Source organism: Lactuca virosa, chromosome 2 (assembly GCF_052849685.1).
Source record: "Lactuca virosa cultivar CGN04683 chromosome 2, Lactuca_virosa_CGN04683_v6, whole genome shotgun sequence".
Classification (NCBI taxonomy): domain Eukaryota; kingdom Viridiplantae; phylum Streptophyta; class Magnoliopsida; order Asterales; family Asteraceae; genus Lactuca; species Lactuca virosa.
This window is the reverse complement of record NC_136427.1, coordinates 193,063,958-193,084,691: the sequence shown is the minus strand read 5'-3', so window position 1 is coordinate 193,084,691 and position 20,734 is coordinate 193,063,958. Positions and strand designations below refer to the sequence as shown.

General features: G+C 37.2%; 1 non-coding gene across 1 annotated transcript; it reads left to right on the top strand.

Annotated features, from left to right (window-relative positions):
• The first annotated feature begins 9,443 nt into the window (after window positions 1-9,443).
• On the top strand, window positions 9,444-9,550 carry LOC145161795 (small nucleolar RNA R71). The gene has a single exon (XR_013738669.1). It is a non-coding gene; the product is annotated as a small nucleolar RNA R71 (small nucleolar RNA).
• Window positions 9,551-20,734: the final 11,184 nt, after the last annotated feature.

Below are 20,734 nucleotides of genomic sequence, written 5' to 3'. Positions count from 1 at the left end.
AGGATCCATGGGTAAAAGCTCCATGGATCATCCATGGACTTCCATATAAGCTTAGCCCATTCCCAAATGAGTGTTAGCCCACACCATATAAATATAATAGCCCATGATTTAATTAGTCTTCCTTTTAATCACTAAATTAATTCAAGATTAAAACTAATTAGGTAACATGACTTTATATTAATATATTATAACTTATAATATATTAATAAATCGTAAGTATACAACTCTCATAAAATTATCCATAACTAGTTTGGGTGAAGTGCAACCCAAATGGACCATGCCGGGTCGGGTCAAGTATATACCAAATAAGTTATGGACTTAGACACCTTATCCAACACTTTGACTTCAAAAAGTAAAACACAGAAAAAGTCAAACACAGAAAAAGTCAAACATGATTTTCAAGTGGTGATTCTGTGAATTGGTGGAAGAAATTGGTTAATACAAGTGGTTTTGAGGCTATGGATGTCGAAATCAAGGTTGATTTGAGGTTCAATTTCGAAAATTAGCTTGGAATTGAATTTTGATGTCAAACGCATTCTTCAGAACGAAGGCATTGTGTTGTCGTTGATGCATGTTTATGTCAACATCCGAAGGGTTCTTTACTGTGATTTGAATAGTATGTTGGATTTGAATTGGAAGTGATATTGGGATCGTATGAGAAGATTAGTGATTGAAGGCATGGAGTCGCGATATCGATTTTGGTCGATGACCGAAGGATTGATTTTTGGTTGTGAACGATTGCTTAGATTTGTTGTCAAGGAACTGTATATAGTTCGTTAGCGAAGGTTTGGAGTTGAGTATTAGAATCGAGGTCCATTGATGGTTCGATGTCGATGGTTGATGGATCGATATCGATGGGTGTATGTTTGTTTTCTAAGGGACGGAGTCGAGCATCGATATATAAAACGAAAGTTGTGGATTCGTTGTCGAGAATCCTTAGCCGCGCTTCGTTGTCGATGACTAAACGTGCTTTGTTGGCGAGGACCTTTACACACTTCGTTATCGATGACTGAACATGCTTCGTTTTCGAGGATCATATGTGCTTCGTTGACGAAGTCTTGTAGATGAAAAGCGAATCGCCTTCTGTGTAACGAAGTGAAGAAGAAAAGAAATATTTTCGAATTACACCCTTGCCCTTTTAACGAAATTGCAAAAAATGTCCAAATTCGAATTGATGTAAAAAGTTTGTGAATAATGAAGAAGTTTGCATTTAGTCCCTGCAGTTTCGAAATGTTGGTAGAAACTACCCAACGTCAAAATAGGACTAAAACTCTGAGAAATGGAGGAAATACATTTCAGGCCCCTGCAGTTAATGTGAATTTACACTTTATGCCTAGTTTCCAAAATGGGGTAGAGTTTCGCATCTTAGATTGTTTTTGGCGCAATGGGTCCCTGCAGAATTCTGATATTGGCAGTTTTTACCCGAATTTTCGAAATTCTTGCAACGCTCACCCAAAAGTCGAAAATTTTCACAAAAACTGGAATTTTTTCAAGACTTTTTCGTGATTGTTTTTTCATGTAAGATTTTCGCGGAATGTTTTTTGGCACACATCAAGGGGGAGTTTTGTGAAGATTATTCCTCGGGCGCTTCTCAACCTTAGTGGGTTTTATAATCACTTTTTGATTATATAAAGGGGGAGAATGAAGAGTGGGTATTCGAAGCTTCTCGGGTATTCATTTGCAGATTTGAAGAACCGTATTACTTCGAGGGGGAGTTAGTCTTGATCGTGCGAGCTCGTTGGATATTGAAGCCGGTACATCGAATCCTAACTTTAAGGGGGATAATGTTAGGGTTCAAAGTCACTCTTGGATGTCATGTGTGCTTACGCCTTTGTATGTGTGTAACGAGTTGTCTTTCCTTTATAAGGAAGTGAGTGACACTCATTTTATGAAAGGAACACTTTTGAGAGCATTAGTTTAGAGAGATAAATATTGCAAACCCATTTGTACTCTTTCTACAAACTAATGAGAGCTAAACCCAGTTTTATTTACTCTCGTGTTCTTCATGTTCTTGATTCTTGTATGATTCACTAAATCATTTCATATTCCGTATTTGTTATCATAATCAACACCACTACATAGCATCCGTACGTTGTAGATTAAGGACCTTGGATCAGTTGTAGTCTCAAAAGTTTAAATACCAAAGATCTGTAATGATAAGTAGATATTAAGGAAGGATGAATGTTGAGTTCCTTTAGGATAATCGGATAATGGTTGTGAGTCTTTAAGACCACCCAAGGATTGATCTTGAGTCTTTAGGCCGATTAATATGACGACGAGAGCGGTCTAGTATTACAATTCCAGTAGTTGGATAGTATCACAACGTGTGGTGAGCATGCGTAGGAACGAATTGATCGAGCGATAGTTGTACCTTGATATATAAAACATAGTTGGAGCCTCGCGAGAAGGCTATTGGTGATATGCTATTCCTTATAATATAGTAGGTTGGAAGGTAAACAAGCCTTATGAATATTAGAGTATTGGTTCTAGTGATTTCAAGCCAATAAACCCGTTATAGTAATTGTGATTAAAATTCAAGATGTTGGAACACCTAAACTAGTTTGGAATGCCATTTTTAATCTAGATTCGTGTGTTTTTATGGATATGCAATAAGCCTTTTAAAGGCATGTTCCGAAAGAATAGATTCCGTTAGGATGTCGTAGATAAATTTCCATAGTTAATCACTTCATAACGAGTCGACTGTGTCGACATTTCATGTCTAAAGGCAATCGCCAATCGTAGCATGTAAATTCGAGAAGTCCAAAATCGAGGAATTCCCGGTTTTGGAAGATTTCGAGGAATTCGGTAGTACGTCTAAGTACATATGGACAAAGTTATACGACTAATTAAGTATAGATGGACGAAGTCGATAAAACAACACTAGCTAGATATTAGGTTGATCTCATGAAATGTCAGTAGGATAGTGTGTAGCTATTAACCAAAAGTGCGTTAGGAGTAGGATTTCGGGGACGAAATCTCTATAAGTGGGAGAGAGTTGTAACACCTCATTTTCGCCTTATTGTATAAACGACCAGTTACAGAAATAAACGTTATTGATAAAATACTATTTAGGATAAATAGCCTTGATAAAACTCATAATAATCAAAAAAGCGAACTCGTGCATATAAAGAATGCCTAAATCTGACTTCATAGGAGGAAGTTATGATTTTTAGAAGTTACAGCACATCAGCATGCGACAGAGAAACTAAAATTAAGATCGGTTAATTATTAGGAAAAATAATCTAAATGAGAGTTGAAGAACTCGTCAATACCTATCCGTCGATATAAAGACAGTCGAGAACGGATATCGTATGAGAGAGTTATGATTTTTATACGAACTTTAACAGTCTAAGACTATAAAAATATAACTTTAAAAATAAATTGAGAATTAGCCGAAGGAGTCTAAATGAAAGTTATATATCTCGTCGATAGCTACGCGTGGATATAAAGAATGTCAAAAACATAGCTCATATGAAGAAGTTACGAAAATTACAAAGTTTGCATTTTGCACGACACACAAAGCGCGCCAAGAGCGCGGTGTGTGCTTCTAGAAGGTGGAAATGCGAACCACAGAGAAGCTAACACATGGAACAAAACGACTGGGGATACATCGCCTTAAGTGCATAGTGCGCACCCTAAAAACCGCCTATAAATAGCATTAAAACCCCCTCATTTCTTCCACACTCACGACTTTTCCTGTTTTCACTAGAAATTCTCTGTAAGCTAGGTTACACTTACTATGCTTTATGTGTAACTTGTGTTTATATTCATATTGTTGTTATGAATGTATATATAAGGTTTATCAGTAATTCCAGTTATAATGTTGATTGATCTACTTACGGGAGAGGTGTCTAGAATGGTTATATCGACTTAGTTGTTGGATTTCAGAAAGGCTATATGCTGAAATTGTCATGCCTCCCAACTTTCCTACCTGGTTGATCCTTATTTGATAAAAATTTCAACATTCATTGGGATTAGCAAACGATCTAGCTTGCATTACCAAATTGTCATAGGAATTAATACGTTATAGTATTATAGATTAATACTTGTTAAGCTCGTTACCAACTAGATTAGTGTTAAAACGTTGCCGCGTGCGTATTAAACAAGTAAATTGTCACTGCTGGTTGCACTAAAAATATAGCATAGAGAAGCAGGGTGGAATCCTCAGGGACACAGCCTAAAAGTCAATGCCTTTTTGCATCAGGAACATCCTAGTCAAAACAGAATATAAAAGGGGTTTTTTTAATTAAACTAAAAACTAAAAATGCAGTGATATTCAATTAAACGAAAATCGATAATAAACGCAGTTTCAGCTCTGCTGCGACTTTCCTAATCATGCAACTGTCCAGATCTGATTATTCGGAATGCGTTCTATCTAAGCTGGTACTGAGAAAAACTAACAAGCTCTAGTAATTTCTATTTTACCTAAATTAGTTAATCAAAACAAGCTCTTCAATTAACCCTAACTTTTTACTGTTCAATTAAATAAGCTCTTAATTAAATCAGAAAAGTTGCATTAAGTTCTTTCTAAAATTCCCAGCAATACCCAATACTTCTCACAAGCTCGGAAGCGTAAAGATATGATTTTTCAGTTTATAATAAAGTCAAATCCCAAACATGGAACCGATTTATTACTTGTTACTTATACCAGTTGACAAGAACAATTACAGATTCTATTAACTAATTAACTGGAATGATAAAACCCTAGCTATGTGATCAGACTAACAAGAATTTAAAACCAAACATTCATTAAGAACAAAAATGAAGAATCTCATTAGAAACACAAATCAAAAACCAGATCTAATGATCAATCACATGAAAAGTACTTGTCTTTGCAGAACTGAAAACTAAGGTTTTAGCCAGACATGGCTAAAATATGATAAAAACAAATGAAAAGAGACATCAAACAACTAATCTTACTAGTCTACTTGAAGGAGATGATCCACAGTCTTCAGATCTTCAGAAATCGTTGAAATCGGAGAAGAAACGCCTCCAAAATCGTATTTTCGTCGTCTGGTACCTCTAGAATCGCCAAATTAGGTTACTGGAATGCTATCAGGGTCTATTTATACATCCAGTAGCAAAAACGACGCGCATGCGATCGCATTTGGACAACCTGCGATCGCAAGTTTTGAAGAAAACGAGTCTCGTGCCTTTTTAATGAAGTAGGATGTTATTTTGGCACTTTTTGGGATACCTGAGATCGCATAGAGGAAACCTGCGATCGCATGTACATACGTTGCGATCGCATGTTTTCATTTTTTTTTACTTCCATATGAATTTTTGGCACAAAAAAACCTCGAATTCAAGTTGCGACCTAACCTGCGATCGCATGGACCAGAGTTGCAATCGCATGTTATGCCTAAGACGTCCGAAATTTTGTCTACTTTTCAGATCATTTTGAGTTGCGTCAATCGGAGTTACGGTTCATGTGATATGGTTAAAATACTGACAGGGGGTCAAATCTGCCAGCAACATCCTTTTAACTTTAAATTGCAGATTCTATCTTCGTGTGATAAATTCGATTGAATGTTTCTTGACCAAAGCATCTTCCAAGGATTACTCATCATACTCCATAAGTTCCAAGCTCCATTTTAAGCTCCAAACATGCATCCGGCCGCTCCCAAAGCACTGCTCCATTTGAACTATCTAAAATTGACATAAAAACATGAGCATTATGGGAATTCTAACGAAAGACATGAGCTGCACATTATTTAAATAAATGAAATGAAAATGTACAAAATATGATGCTAAATGATAATAAAAACTACCCTATAAGATGCATGAAATGGCATCTAACAAATCTCCCCAAGCTTAAACCTTACTTGCCCTCAGGTAAGAAAAAAAATAAAACATTATAAACAAATGGAAAGATGTAGATGACATAAAAAGAATTTAGAATAAAAAAAATTAAATTAAAATACTTCACTTTTTTTTGTCACATGATCAGATTTCACAACGAGCAAGCTCCAATGAAATCACTATCTAGACAACAGTCTCAATACTTTATATTAACGATTCAGATTTCATATTTAATAAGTTTAACCAAGCTTGAGCAAATAATTTTTACGCTGAATAAAATTTTTGAAAACAGTGTATTTTTAAAAATCATTTCACGAAAATTCGTTTATAAAAATTTAGTTTGACCAACCCCTCCTTTTTTTCCGAACTCGTCCAGTAAACGCGGTAAGCTCCATTATGGACAGAAAATCCAAGCTTACCCCTATGATTCCACTATCGAGGGATCAATCTCATTATACCACACGTCTTCTTTGTCTTGATCAACTCTTCATATGTAACTTGCTTGCTTCTTGAATTTGACTTGAACTTAACTTTGATTTAACTTTGAATTGCAGATTTTTTTCAAGTTGCTTGATGTACCATTTCTAACATATATATTGTCTGGGCGCGAATTTTACTTTGAGGCCCATCATATCTTCAATACTTCAAAAATGATAATAAATTGTGGGTATAACAAGAGTTCCCTCCCAACCACAAAAGGCACAGAAACTATAGGGTTCAGTACTTCAAGGAATGATAGGAAATTATTTTCAAAACACTGTTCGTTTTTCCATCCCACACTTCCATTGTAAAAATTATCCGACTCTTATGTTGGTTCATATTGAAAACATTTAAAGCACTTGAAACGATAATTCTTAAACTTAAGTGTAATGAGACCGTTATTTTCGGTAACTATCACACTTCATCTTAACAGAGCTATCAAATGTAAAAAGATATCCTCATCTCATGTAAAATTTTTAATTTTTAAATTATTTTTTTAATTTTGATATGCAGAAAATAAAAAATAACTAGAAATAAAAATCTTTTTGGGTTTTTTCTTTGTTTTTATGAATGAAGAAAAATAAAAAGGAAAATATTTTTGGATTTTTTATTTTTTATATGCAAATGCAATGCAGAAAATAAAACGCAAAAAGAAAAAAAATGTAAAATTTTAAAAATTTAAACGAAAAACTGAAAAAAATTAAAATTTTTAACAAAAAATGCAAAATTTTACACTAACCCCCTCCCCAAGCTTAAAATGATGCATTGTCCTCAATGTTCAAAGAGGAATAAACGGCTCAATAAAGCAAATAAGAACAAAATTGTGCAGCTAGGAAAGAGAATGTACCTGATAAGATTGTAGAAATCTGATTTTGACGAAGATTTGGCGAAAAATCTGAATTTCAGCAACTCTGTCGATCCTCTGATTTCCCCAAGCTTTCTTGGAACTGCGACCATCTCTTTATTGAAAGCATAAAAACTAAAAACTACTCATCGGGTTGCCTCCCGGAAAGCCGCCCTTTTTAAGGTCGTTGGCTCGACTTTGCCAAACCAGATTATTAAATGGTGTGGTTGGGACTTTTCTGAAGGTCAACTATTTTTCTTGTGACACCAGATCCCTTCAAATATGGAAAAATTTTGGGATCTGGTACTTGCACATCAATCGGGAAAAACTCCAGATTTTTATCAAATGACTCAAATTTTAGATTTTTGAGCCGTTTTCTTTTTCCATTCTTCTTGACAGCACCCAACTTCTTCTTTTTCTTCTTTTTCTTTTTCAGCTTCGTGTCAAAAATCACCTTTTTCTCATCCTCCCCAAGCTTAGCTTTTTCTATCAGCCTTGTACTAGCTCCTCCAACAGAAATCACATTATCTTTCACCTCCCCAAGCTTATCTCGTTTCAGCTCCTTTGATGTATCATCACATAATTTTTTGTCTAAAAATAACCCTTGAACAAAATCATTAGAAAACTCACAGCAGTCCTCAGACGAAGGACTGCTGGTACCTAAAAAATTAAGAAAAGCATTATCAGAAGGAAAATCATCATCATTCATTTTAAAGTTAACTACTTCCTCGTCAAACTCCATTGAAATTGTGCCATTAAAAACATCTATTTTTGTTTTTGCAGTTTTCATAAAAGGCCTTCCTAAAATAATTGAGTTTTTATCAGAAGTGTCAAAGTTTCCCATGTCTAATATATAAAAATCAGCGGGAAAAATAAGCTCACCCACTTGGACAAGAACATCCTCAAATACACCTTTTAGGTGTACTGTTGAATGATCTGTCAACTGGATGATGGTCTCGGTCTTTTGCAAAGATCCTAATTTTAATTTTTCAAAAATAGAAAACGGGAGGACATTGACTGAAGCTCCTAGGTCAAGCATGACTTTTGGAAAATTAAGGTTCCCCAATTTACAAGGAACTGAGAAAATCCCTGGATCCTTGCACTTTGGAGGCAAACCGTTTTGCAAAATTAAAGATATATTTTTGCCAACTTTTAAAATCTCATTGAATTTCAGTTTTTTCTTTGAAACACATAATTCTTTTAAAAACTTAGCATAACGAGGAATGTGTTTTATAACATCAAGCAACGGGATATTTACCTCAACTTTGCGAAAAATCTCTATGATATCCTCGTCCTCACGCTCGCGTTTCGTGCTCCTCAGTCGCGATGGGAAGGGCGGTAGTGGCTTGTATTCTTTCAGAATTAGCTTGGGTAGTGTTGGAGTTTCTTTTTCTTCTAGCTTTTCAGATTCTTCTTTAACCAAGACCTCTTCACATTCTTCAGCTTCAGCTCCTTTTTCTGCTTCTTCCACATCTGCTTCTTCCTCAACCAGAACTTCTTCAAATTCTTCCTCAGATTCGTTTTCTGGTTCAGATGCGCTTGGGCCATCGTATGTTTTCCCGCTTCTCAAGGAAATGACACTCACATTGTGCTTCAGATTGATTTCTGTGTGCCCTGGTAAATTTCCTTGAGACTCCAGACGACCCACAGAAGTGGCAAGTTGAGACACCTAATGCTCCAGATTCTTGATATTGGCTCTGGTTTCTGTCTGGAATGCTTGGGTGCTCGTGGCCAGACTTTTAACAATATCCTCCAAGGCCATGCTAGAGCTGCCAGAATGTTGTTGCAAAGGCTGCTGGAAATTTTGGTGCTGAAAATCCTACTGATTCTGAGAATTTTGTTGAAATCCGGCTGCTGAAAATTTCACTGCTGCTGAAATCCTGGTGGAGGCTGAAATTTTTGTTTCTGCTGATAATTATTCTGAAAATTCTGGTGGTAGCTCGTGACAGCTTTTACTGCAACTGTATCCTCTTGCAATAATGGGCACATGTCAGTAGAGTGATCAATCTTCAAGCAAATCCCACATTGTTTCTTTGTAACTGCTTTTTCTTTGGTCAAGAGCAGAACAACTTTCGTCAATTAAGATATCTGAGCTTCCAAATGAACATTGCTGACTTCCTTGACACCCTTTGGCTGATCTGGATACCACTCATCTTCATTTCCAGAATGTTTAGACTCGATTGCCAGCTTTTCAATCAGCTCTCTGATTTCAGTTGGTTTCATATCACCCAAGGAACCACCACTGGAAGCATTTATCAGCCGCCTCTCCATGGGTTTCAGGCCTTCACAAAAGCAATTATAAAGTTGATAATCGTTGATCCCATGCTGTGGGCACTGAACTAGTAGCTTCTTGAACCTCTCCCAGTAAGTGTATAAAGCTTCTCTTTTTCCTTGTTTGATACCAAAGATTTCTCTTCTGAGACTGGAGACTCGCGTTTCTGGAAAACAATTCTCTAAAAACAGCTTTGCAAGCTCTGTCCAAGTGGTGATGGAACCAGATGGGAGTTCATACAACCATTCTCTTGCAGAATGTTGAAGCGAAAAGGGGAATGCCCTTAACTTTATCCGGTTTTCTGTGACAGCATGAGGCTTCATTCCTGAACATACCACATGAAATTCCTTGAGGAATTTATGTGGGTCTTAGTTTTCCAATCCTTTGAAGTGGGAAGAAGATGAATTAGCCCAGATTTGAGTTCGAAGTTCTGGGATTCTGGAAACTTAATGCAAAGGGGCTGCTGGTTGACCTCTTGAGTGGCCCACTCTCTAAGGGTCTTTTCTGCTTCGTCTCCACTCATAGCTAAGTCTTCAGATTCGGTTTCTGAAGAGTCTGTGGTTTCACTTTTAATGTAAGAGGATGGGGAATAAGTTTTATAAGGGCTGTTTTGAGGAGAAGATGGGGGTACTTTCGGAAAAAATGGATCTGGTTCGTTCCACAAGGGAGTGCCTTGTGGTGTGGAGGTTTCTGGATGTAGGGATGAAGACGAACCAAAGAGACCACCTGATCGTTTCTTTCTTGTTTCTTCTTTCTTCAGTCTCCTTGCAGTTTGCTCGATTTCTGGATAAAAATTAAAGGTGTACCTGAACGAAAAGTTCTTGGCATAAACTATTTGAAGGCACCGTGTCCCCAACAATGGCGCCAATTTGTTAACACGTTGTCGTGTGCGTATTAAACAAGTAAATTATCACTGCTGGTTGCACTAAAAATATAGCACATGGAAGCAGGGTCGAATCCTCAGGGACACAGCCTAAAAGTCAATGCCTTTTTGCATCAGACACATCCTAGTCAAAACAGAATATAAAAGGGGGGATTTTTTAATTAAACTAAAAACTAAAAACGCACTGATATTCAATTAAACGAAAATCGATAATAAAAGCGGTTTCAGCTCTGCTGCGACTTTCCTAATCATGCAACTGTCCAGATCTGATTATTCAGAATGCGTTCTATCTAAGCTGGTACTGAGAAAAACTAACAAGATCTAGTAATTTCTCTTTTACCTAAATTAGTTAATCAAAACGAGCTCTTCAATTAACCCTAAGTTTTTACTGTTCAATTAAATAAGCTCTTAATTAAATCAGAAAAGTTGCATTAAGTTCTTTGTAAAATTCTCAGCAATACCCAATACTTCTCACAGGCTCGGAAGCGTAAAGATATGATTTTTTAGTTTATAATAAAGTCAAATCCCAAACACGGAACCGATTTATTACTTGTTACTTATACCAGTTGACAAGAACAATTACAGATTTTATTAACTGATTAATTGGAATGATAAAACCCTAGCTATGTGATCAGACTAACAAGAATTTAAAACCAAACATTCATTAAGAACAAAACTGAAGAATCCATATAGAAACACAAATCAAAAACCATATTTAATGATCAATCACATGAAAAGTACTTGTCTTTGCAGAACTGAAAACTAAGGTTTTTGCCAGACATGGCTAAAATCTAATAAAAACAAATGAATAGAGACATCAAACAACTAATATTACTAGTCTACTTGAAGGAGATGTTCCACAATCTTCAGATCTTCAGAAATTGTTGAAATCGGGGAAGAAACACCTCCAAAATCGTATTTTCGTCGTCTGGTACCTCTGGAATCGCCAACTTAGGTTACTGGAATGCTATCAGGGTCTATTTATATGTCCAGCAACAAAAACGACGCGCATGCGATCGCATGTAGACAACATGTGATCGCAGGTTTTGAAGAAAACGCGTCTCGTGCCTTTTTAATGAAGTAGGATGCTATTTTGGCACTTTTTGGGATACCTGCGATCGTATAGAGGGAACCTACGATCACATGTACATACGTTGCGATCGCATGTTTTCATTTTTTACTTCCGGATGAATTTTTGGCACAAAAAAACCTAGAATCCAAGTTGCGACCTAACTTACGATCGAATAAAGGCTCCATGCGATTGCATGGACCAGAGTTGCAATCGCATGTTATGCCTAAGACATCCAAAATTTCATCTACTTTTCAGATCATTTTGAATCGCGTCAATCAGAGTTACGGTTCATGAGATATGGTCAAAATGCTAATAGGGGGTCAAATCTGCCAACAACATGCTTTTAACTTTAAATTGAAGATTCTATCTCCGTGTGATCAATTCGATTGAATGTTTCTTGACCAAAGCATCTTCCAAGCATTACTCATCATACTCCATAAGTTCCAAGCTCCATTTTAAGCTCCAAACATGCATCCAGCCGCTCCCAAAGCACTACTCCACTTAAACTATCTAAAATTGACATAAAAACATGAACGGTACGGGAATTCTAACGAAAGACATGAGCTGAACATTATTTAAATAAATGAAATGCAAATGTACAAAATATGATGCTAAATGATAATAAAAACTACCCTATAAGATGCATGAAATGACATCTAACAATTAGATCGCTAGTAGAATCCCCCATATAGCTGTCAATTGTTTGAATAATTATCTAGGTGAGTTTTCTCACTATATTATGTGCTACGGTGTATCCTCAATCGTTTGAATAATTGTCTAGGTGAGTTTTCTCACTATATTTTGTTAGTTTCATAAAGTATTCGATTATTGCCTATTATACTGTTTGTATGTGTTGATATATTATGTGGGGAGTTGAGGGCGAAGCAGCCTCGGGCTGAAGGCTAATAGACTCAAGCAGAGCAACTTTATGCTGAAGGACAAGTAGCGGACCAGCTTTACACTGAAGGCAAAAAAGGGTGAACCAGCTTCGTGCTGAAGGCTAAAGGTGGACCCGCTTTATGCTAAAGGCCATTATGTGTATGCATTGTATATGTATTGTGGTATATGGTATTTTGGGGAACTCAGTAAGCTTCGTGCTTACCCAATTGATTATAAATATTTTTTAGGTACTTCAATGATTCATGAAATGGGAAAGGCTCAGCTGTACACATAGGCATTCACAACATGTTTCCGCATAATGTAACTGATGGGTTTTGGGTAAAACAAATAAACTAGAAAACAATTCCTAAGTTCACATGCAACCTACTTTGGATCTATGTTTTAACTATTGAACATACAACTTTGAATTGCAATACAAGAACCCTAGAGGAGAGAGGCTAATTTCGAAATTAACAAACTAGGGTTTAGGGTTTACATACCTTTCAATTGTTATAGCAAACAATTGATAATCCCTTGATCTTGATCTTGATCTTCTTGGAAGCTTTAGCACCACAAGTGTAATGCCTCTAATGGAATCACACCCAAACTAGCAAGAAGGAAAGTAGAAGAGAGAGAGGAGAGGGAGTATGCAAAATCTCGGCCTTAGGGTTTCTTCAAAAGAAAGAGTGACCAAAAACATGAACCAGGAGGCTCCTTATATAGCTGAGGGATCTAGGGTTTAAGGGAAACCCTAGTTATCCTTTGCTTAGGGCCTAAGCAAACCCAAGGGCCTTATCCAAGCCCCTATGGACGAAATTATTAGGGTTTCCCCTAAAGATTTCGTCCACCCTCTTCCAAGGGGGTTCTAGAGCCTTCCACTCAACTATTAGATAATTGCAAACTAGTCCCTGCACCTTATAATTAATTCTTTTAACCCCAAAATCAATTCTGATTAATTTCTGGCTAACAATTAATTAAACATAATGATTTCTAATTAATATATTAATCCATTAACATATTAATAAATCATTTATATATATATTAATTAATCTTATAAATTAATATCTCTCCTTTCATAATTTCCTTGTCCAGTTGCTAGGTTGAGGGCAACCCAAAAGGACTGTGCTGCTGTCAATTCAAGTACATACCAATTATAGTTATGGGCTTAGACACCTAATCCAACAGTCTCCCACTTGGATAAGTCTGTAACTATAATTGCTAGTATGCCTTCTAAATTTGACCAGCAAATTGTAGCTTCCAAAAGCTGCTGCCGAACTCTGACCCAGTCAGTTACGTGTCCTAAGATAAGTGATCATATAACCCTTCGTTCTGCTTGATATCCCCAGACAAAAGACATGGAATGTAATCAATCTGTTTGTCCAGAATCTATGTTTCCCGATTCCTGATTTGTGATGATGTAGGACTTCTAATCGAACACATCAATTTAGTCCTGGCTGGGCCCAGCACATAAGTCAACACCAAATCATCGAGGGGCCCACAGATATCGTTTTTCCTGTTAGGGCAAAAGGAACGAATAAACGTTGACTCATATGCTTGTATCTTTTACTCATCAAATTATGCATGACAATACGTTTTATAACACCAAGTTACTGATGCGTTTTCGTATCACCAATGCACAACCGACTTGTAAATTACAACTCATATATCTTCGTTTCAAGATTATAAGATATTATCGTCTCAGTATTACTCGTGATGAATTCCATGAAGTAATACTCTGAGCGAGGGTTTATCCAATACTCAAATCTCAATTTCTGAGTACTCATGAACGTTGCAGCAATTCTATTGCCATGTCTATCCTTAGACAATCTGCAATCCAATTCATGACAGTCTTAATTCACTACTTACTTCCAAGAGTACGAGCGACTGTGGAGTTTGAATAATCTCATTATTCAGGAAGTAAAACATGCAAAAATGAAACACAATAATAAACAATTGACAAAAGGTAGTAGCCAAACTTATAAATAATACTTTATTATTTAATCACCAAAAGTCAATTACATTTACTTTGTTACAAGTTTCAAAAACTAATCTAACTACTAAAACTAATATCATCTTTCAGTCCTATGCTCCGAGCATGCTGAATATGCTTAGCCCTACTCAGACCCTTTGTGAGAGGATCTGCTGGGTTATCTTCAGATGACACCCTCTTTACTATAAGATGGCCTTCTTCTACTCTATGTCTGATGAAATGGTACTTTCTGTCGATATGTCTGGTCTTACCATGATCTCTCGGTTCCTTTGTCAAGGCAACCGCTCCTTCATTATCGCAGAAAAGTTCCATAGGCTCCTGGATGGTTGGAACAACTCCGAGATCCCCGATGAAGTTCCTCAACCAAGCTGCTTCTTTCGACGCTTCACTTGCTGCTATGTACTCTGATTCACAAGTAGAATCAGCCACCGTATTTTGCTTGGAACTCTTCCAAGTAACTGCTCCTCCATTCAGTAAAAACACCCAGCCTGACTGAGAACGGAAGTTATCTCTATCCGTCTGAAAGCTGGCATCACTGTAACCATCTACTCTCAAAGTATCACTGCCACCAAGCACAAGGACCCAGTCCTTTGTCCTTCGCAAATACTTGAGTATATTCTTAACTGCTACCCAATGATCTCTACCTGGGTTTCCCTGATAGCGACTGACCATGCTCAAAGCAAATGCCACATCAGGGCGAGTACATGTCATAGCGTACATGATCGATCCGACAGCGGAAGCATAAGGTACACGACTCATGTCATCTATTTCAACATCTGTACTCGGGCATTGAGTCTTACTCAATTTGGTATTGCTCTGGATAGGTAGCTCTCCCTTCTTGGAATTTTCCATACTAAACCTCTTTAGTACCTTATCCAAGTATGTGCTCTGACTAAGTCCAATTAGTCTCTTCTTTCTATCTCTCAATATTCTAATCCCAAGAATATAGGCAGCTTCTCCAAGGTCTTTCATGGCAAAACACTTTCCAAGCCAAGACTTAACTTCTTTCAAGGTTGGAACGTCGTTACCAATGAGTAATATGTCATCGACATACAACACCAGAAAAGTTACTATACTCCCACTAGCCTTGATATACACACAGAACTCGTCTTCACTTCTAGAGAAACCAAACTCTTTGACTTTCTCATGGAAGCAAAGATTCCAACTGCGAGATGCTTGTTTCAATCCATAAATGGATTTCTCAAGCTTGCACACTCTATTGGGGAACTTCGCATCAACAAAACCCTCTGGCTGACTCATGTAAACATCTTCAGCCAACTTCCCATTAAGGAAAGCAGTTTTGACATCCATCTGCCAGATTTCATAATCATGAAAGGCAGCTATGGCGAGCAATATCCTAATAGATTTAATCTTAGCCACTGGCGAGAAGGTCTCATCATAGTCAACCCCTGGGGTTTGAGTGAAACCTTTTGCAACCAGTCGAGCCTTGAATGTGTGCACATTTCCATCCATGTCTGTCTTCTTCTTGAAGATCCATTTGCACCCAACTGTCTTACGACCTGGTGCACTATCAACCAAATTCCAAACTTGGTTGTCATACATGGACTTAATCTCGCTGTCCATTGCCTCTTTCCACTTGGAAGCCTCTGGGCCTGCCATTGCTTCCTTATAAGTGACTGGTTCATCTAAGTTTACCAGTGTTCTGTCACTTATGAATGTGTCACCATCTGAAGTAATATGAAAACCATACAACTCAGGTGGCACACTCACCCTAGTGGATCTTCTAAGAGGTAATGAGTTATCGATTGGTTCAACAGGAACTGTTTCCTCTGGTTGAGTGCTAGTGTCATCTAAGGTTCCTTCATTGGCTGACTCTTGAATTTCTTCAAGATCAATAGTGCTCCCACTGTCCTCTTTGAATATGAGCTCTCTTTCAAGAAAGACTCCTCTTCGTGCTACAAAGACCACGTTCTCACTAGGCCTGTAGAACAAATATCCAAAAGACTGCTTTGGGTAACCAATGAAAACACATTTCTCACTTCTAGCTGCTAGCTTGTCGTGAGTCTCTCGTCTTACGAAAGCTTCACAACCCCAGACTTTAACATGTGCTAACGAGGGAACTTTCCCTGTCCACATTTCGTGAGGTGTTTTGGCAACCTTCTTTGTAGGGACAAGATTGAGGATGTGGGCGGCTGTCTCTAAGGCATACCCCCAGAAGTGAATAGGAAGCGAAGCCCGACTCATCATAGAACGAACCATGTCTAACAAGGTTCGATTGCGCCTCTCAGCTACACCATTTAACTGTGGTGTCCTAGGAGGAGTCAATTGTGAGACTATCCCACATTCTTTCAGATAGTCGTTGAACTCGATACTAAGATACTCCCCGCCTCTATCGGATCTAAGTATCTTTATCTTTCTGCCCAATTGATTTTCGACTTCATGCTTAAACTCTTTGAACTTTTCAAAAGTTTCCGACTTATGCTTGATCAAGTAGATATATCCATATCTGCTATAATCGTCAGTGAAGGTCACATAGAATCGATTAGCATCTCTTGTAGTTGATCTGAAGGGTCCACACACATCCGTGTGTATGAGATCCAACAGACCTTCACCTCTTTCACAAGACCCTGTGAATGGTGATTTTGTCATCTTTCCCAAAAGACAAGATTCACACATATCATCTGACTTTAGGTCAAATGATTCCAACACTCCATCCTTTTGGAGTTGGGCTATGCGTTTCTTGTTAATGTGTCCAAGACGACAATGCCACAAGCATGCCTTGTCTACACTATTAGACAAGTCAATATTAAGCACACTATTTCCTAGGCTATCAACACAAGTCACTGTTTCATACACACCATTACAAGGCAAAGCTTCAAACATAAAAACACCATTCTTATAAACAGAAATTGAACCATTCAAATCATTAAAAGAATATGTAAAACCTTGTCTGAACAATGCATGAAATGAAATAATGTTTTTCGTCATCTCAGACGAATAGCAACAATTTATTAAATCTAATCTAACATCATTACTAAGCAGAAGCTGATAAACTCCGATCTTGGTTACTGGTGAAGACTTTCTGTTTCCCATGATCAGGTTTTATCCTTCCTCGCTCTATCTCCTCACTTTCCTTTAGACCCTGTAAATCAGAACAGATATGAAAACCACATCCTGTATCAAGGACCCATGAACGAGAAGATAATGAGTTATTAGCAGAAATAGTGTAAATACCTGCCGAAGATGGCTTCACTTTGCCATCCTTGATATCTTGCAGATATTGTGGGCAAGATCTCTTCCAATGCCCCTTTTGGTTGCAGTAAAAGCAAACTGCCTCTTTTGGATCAGAAACATGGGGAGTGGAACCATTGGGCTTAGCCTTTGGGCCATTACTAGATGACCCAGCTTGAGCCTTGCTCTTCCAGTTTTGCTTGGGAGGACCTTTCCTCTTTTTCCCCTTTCCCTGTCCAATAGCCAAAACAGGGGCACTCGTAGGTGTGGAGGGTATACTTTTACCCTTCATCCCTGCCTCAGCTGTCTGCAACAAGTTGTGCAATTGGGCCAAGGTCTGCTCAGTATTGTTCAAATGGTAAGTTAGAATAAACTGACCATAACATTCAGGAAGTGAGTTCAAGACCATGTCAATGGCCAATTCCTCATCAAAGTGAATATTGAGCTTGACCAAACGCTCTATGTAGCGTTGCATTCTTTGCACATGTGACACAACTGACTCCCCATCTTTCATCTTGCAAGCCATGAGTGACTTGACTACTTCGAACTTTTCTTGACGAGCTCGCTTATGGTACTTTTCCATAAGGTCCTTGTTCATCTCGAAAGGCCAGTAGTCCTCATAGTACCTCTGCAGTTCTGGGGACATAGTTGCCACCATGATGCATGCCACTTTGGTAGCATCATCGTAATGTTTCTTGTAGGCAGCAAGATCTTCAGGAGTAGCTTCATTCTCATCAAGCTCTTTGAGCTCCTTTTCAAGAACATATTCTTTGTTCTCGAAACGAAGAGCCATCTTGATGTTACGCATCCAATCGTTATAGTTAGAGCCATCCATAACGACTTTGGAGCAGATATTGAGCAAAGAGAAGTTTTGGTTGGAGGAGGACGAAGCAGAAGTGTTTCCAGGAGTAGACATCTGAAAAGAAAGAAAGTTTTAGTTAGATTTCAAGATACCTTAATAGAATAACCCAAAGATATAATATCAAGGTTAGGATCCAACTATGAAGATTCACAACTTAGAAATGGGATGCCGAGATCCAAGTGCAAATTTCATAAAGGTAGGTGAATGACGATTCACCAATTCCACCATTAGACGAAACAAACGAAGTGAAATTCCTAATTCTTTTGAGATACATTGAAACTATTCAATGGCATGTTTTATTCTCAGATTATGCTCTTCTATTTGTGACTGGGATGCCGAGGATCACAAACAAGATGTGAATAACCATGCAAATGTGCTTGGTAACCTCATTGTCTTTATCATTAACTATTGATGTGCTGGTAAACCACACACGCTCCATCAAAATGACAATTATGAGATACCCATTGCTACTCTTTATTAGTGCCTTTTAGTGTGCTGGTTAACCACACACGCTCCACTAACGACCAATAAAGCATAATGTGCAATTTCATGGATTAGCATACTTTTCACATTTTTCCTAAAGTAACTAGAGTTGGGATTTTGAAAATAATGTTCTAGTACTTTGTTTAATATCATTATACTTTTAATGAGAAGTAGTTGTCCTATCAAATCCGTTCTGCTAACGACCCTCCACTAATCAAGGAAGCGGTGGGTGAGAGTGGACACCCATTCAACTACCATTTTATAGGCAGTTTCCTTATACCCCCCTTATAGATTAGCTTCGTGAATGAGGCATACTAGCGATTTGACTGACCATATTCTTATACATATAATATTAAACCTTTAATTATAATATATATAAGGTGTGTTTTAAAACCTTTTAAAACTTCAAGGGTTTATATAAATTTCGAAATTTAAGCTATTAAATTCAAATTTAAATAAACCAATTAACTAGATTTAATATTTATCTATTAATTAACTATCAATCAAATTATTAAATCTTGTAAGGATTATCTAATTAAATTAATCAATTAATTTAATCCTAATCCTTATCCCTCTAATTTCGAAAAATAGGGTAAGGATAATTATCCAATTAATCTAATTAAGTAACAATTATCCAAAAACAAGAAACCCTAGTTATCCTCTTAGCATATTTCGAAATTCATAAGGGAGGAGGCTAGGGTTTTCAAAACCCTAACCCTAATTTCGATTAGGGTTCTTTGGAGGCTAGGGTTTTCGAAAAAACCCTTTGATCCAAAACCCTAGAAATCGAAAAATTGGCCTTTAGGGTTTAATAGCTATAAACCCTAATTTGCAATTCAACAATTGTAGCAATTCAATTTAAAACAACAATGGCTCTGATACCACTGATGGGTTTTGGGTAAAACAAATAAACTAGAAAACAATTCCTAAGTTCACATGCAACCTACTTTGGATCTATGTTTTAACTATTGAACATACAACTTTGAATTGCAATACAAGAACCCTAGAGGAGAGAGGCTAATTTCGAAATTAACAAACTAGGGTTTAGGGTTTACATACCTTTCAATTGTTATAGCAAACAATTGATAATCCCTTGATCTTGATCTTGATCTTCTTGGAAGCTTTAGCACCACAAGTGTAATGCCTCTAATGGAATCACACCCAAACTAGCAAGAAGGAAAGTAGAAGAGAGAGAGGAGAGGGAGTATGCAAAATCTCGGCCTTAGGGTTTCTTCAAAAGAAAGAGTGACCAAAAACATGAACCAGGAGGCTCCTTATATAGCTGAGGGATCTAGGGTTTAAGGGAAACCCTAGTTATCCTTTGCTTAGGGCCTAAGCAAACCCAAGGGCCTTATCCAAGCCCCTATGGACGAAATTATTAGGGTTTCCCCTAAAGATTTCGTCCACCCTCTTCCAAGGGGGTTCTAGAGCCTTCCACTCAACTATTAGATAATTGCAAACTAGTCCCTGCACCTTATAATTAATTCTTTTAACCCCAAAATCAATTCTGATTAATTTCTGGCTAACAATTAATTAAACATAATGATTTCTAATTAATATATTAATCCATTAACATATTAATAAATCATTTATATATATATATTAATTAATCTTATAAATTAATATCTCTCCTTTCATAATTTCCTTGTCCAGTTGCTAGGTTGAGGGCAACCCAAAAGGACTGTGCTGCTGTCAATTCAAGTACATACCAATTATAGTTATGGGCTTAGACACCTAATCCAACAGTAACTATACTATGATATATTTGAATAAATAAAAATGAAAATTTTGGGTTGAAAATGGGGACGTTACACATCAAAAGTGCTTAAACGAGCCATGAATAACATTGATGTGTTCAATTTAGTAGTTAGATGTAGTCGTCACAAATCTATATCGAGAAACATAATCTAATAATTCTGAGATTGACCATTATCCATGTATCTAATTCATACAGTTATCATAGAACGAATGAATA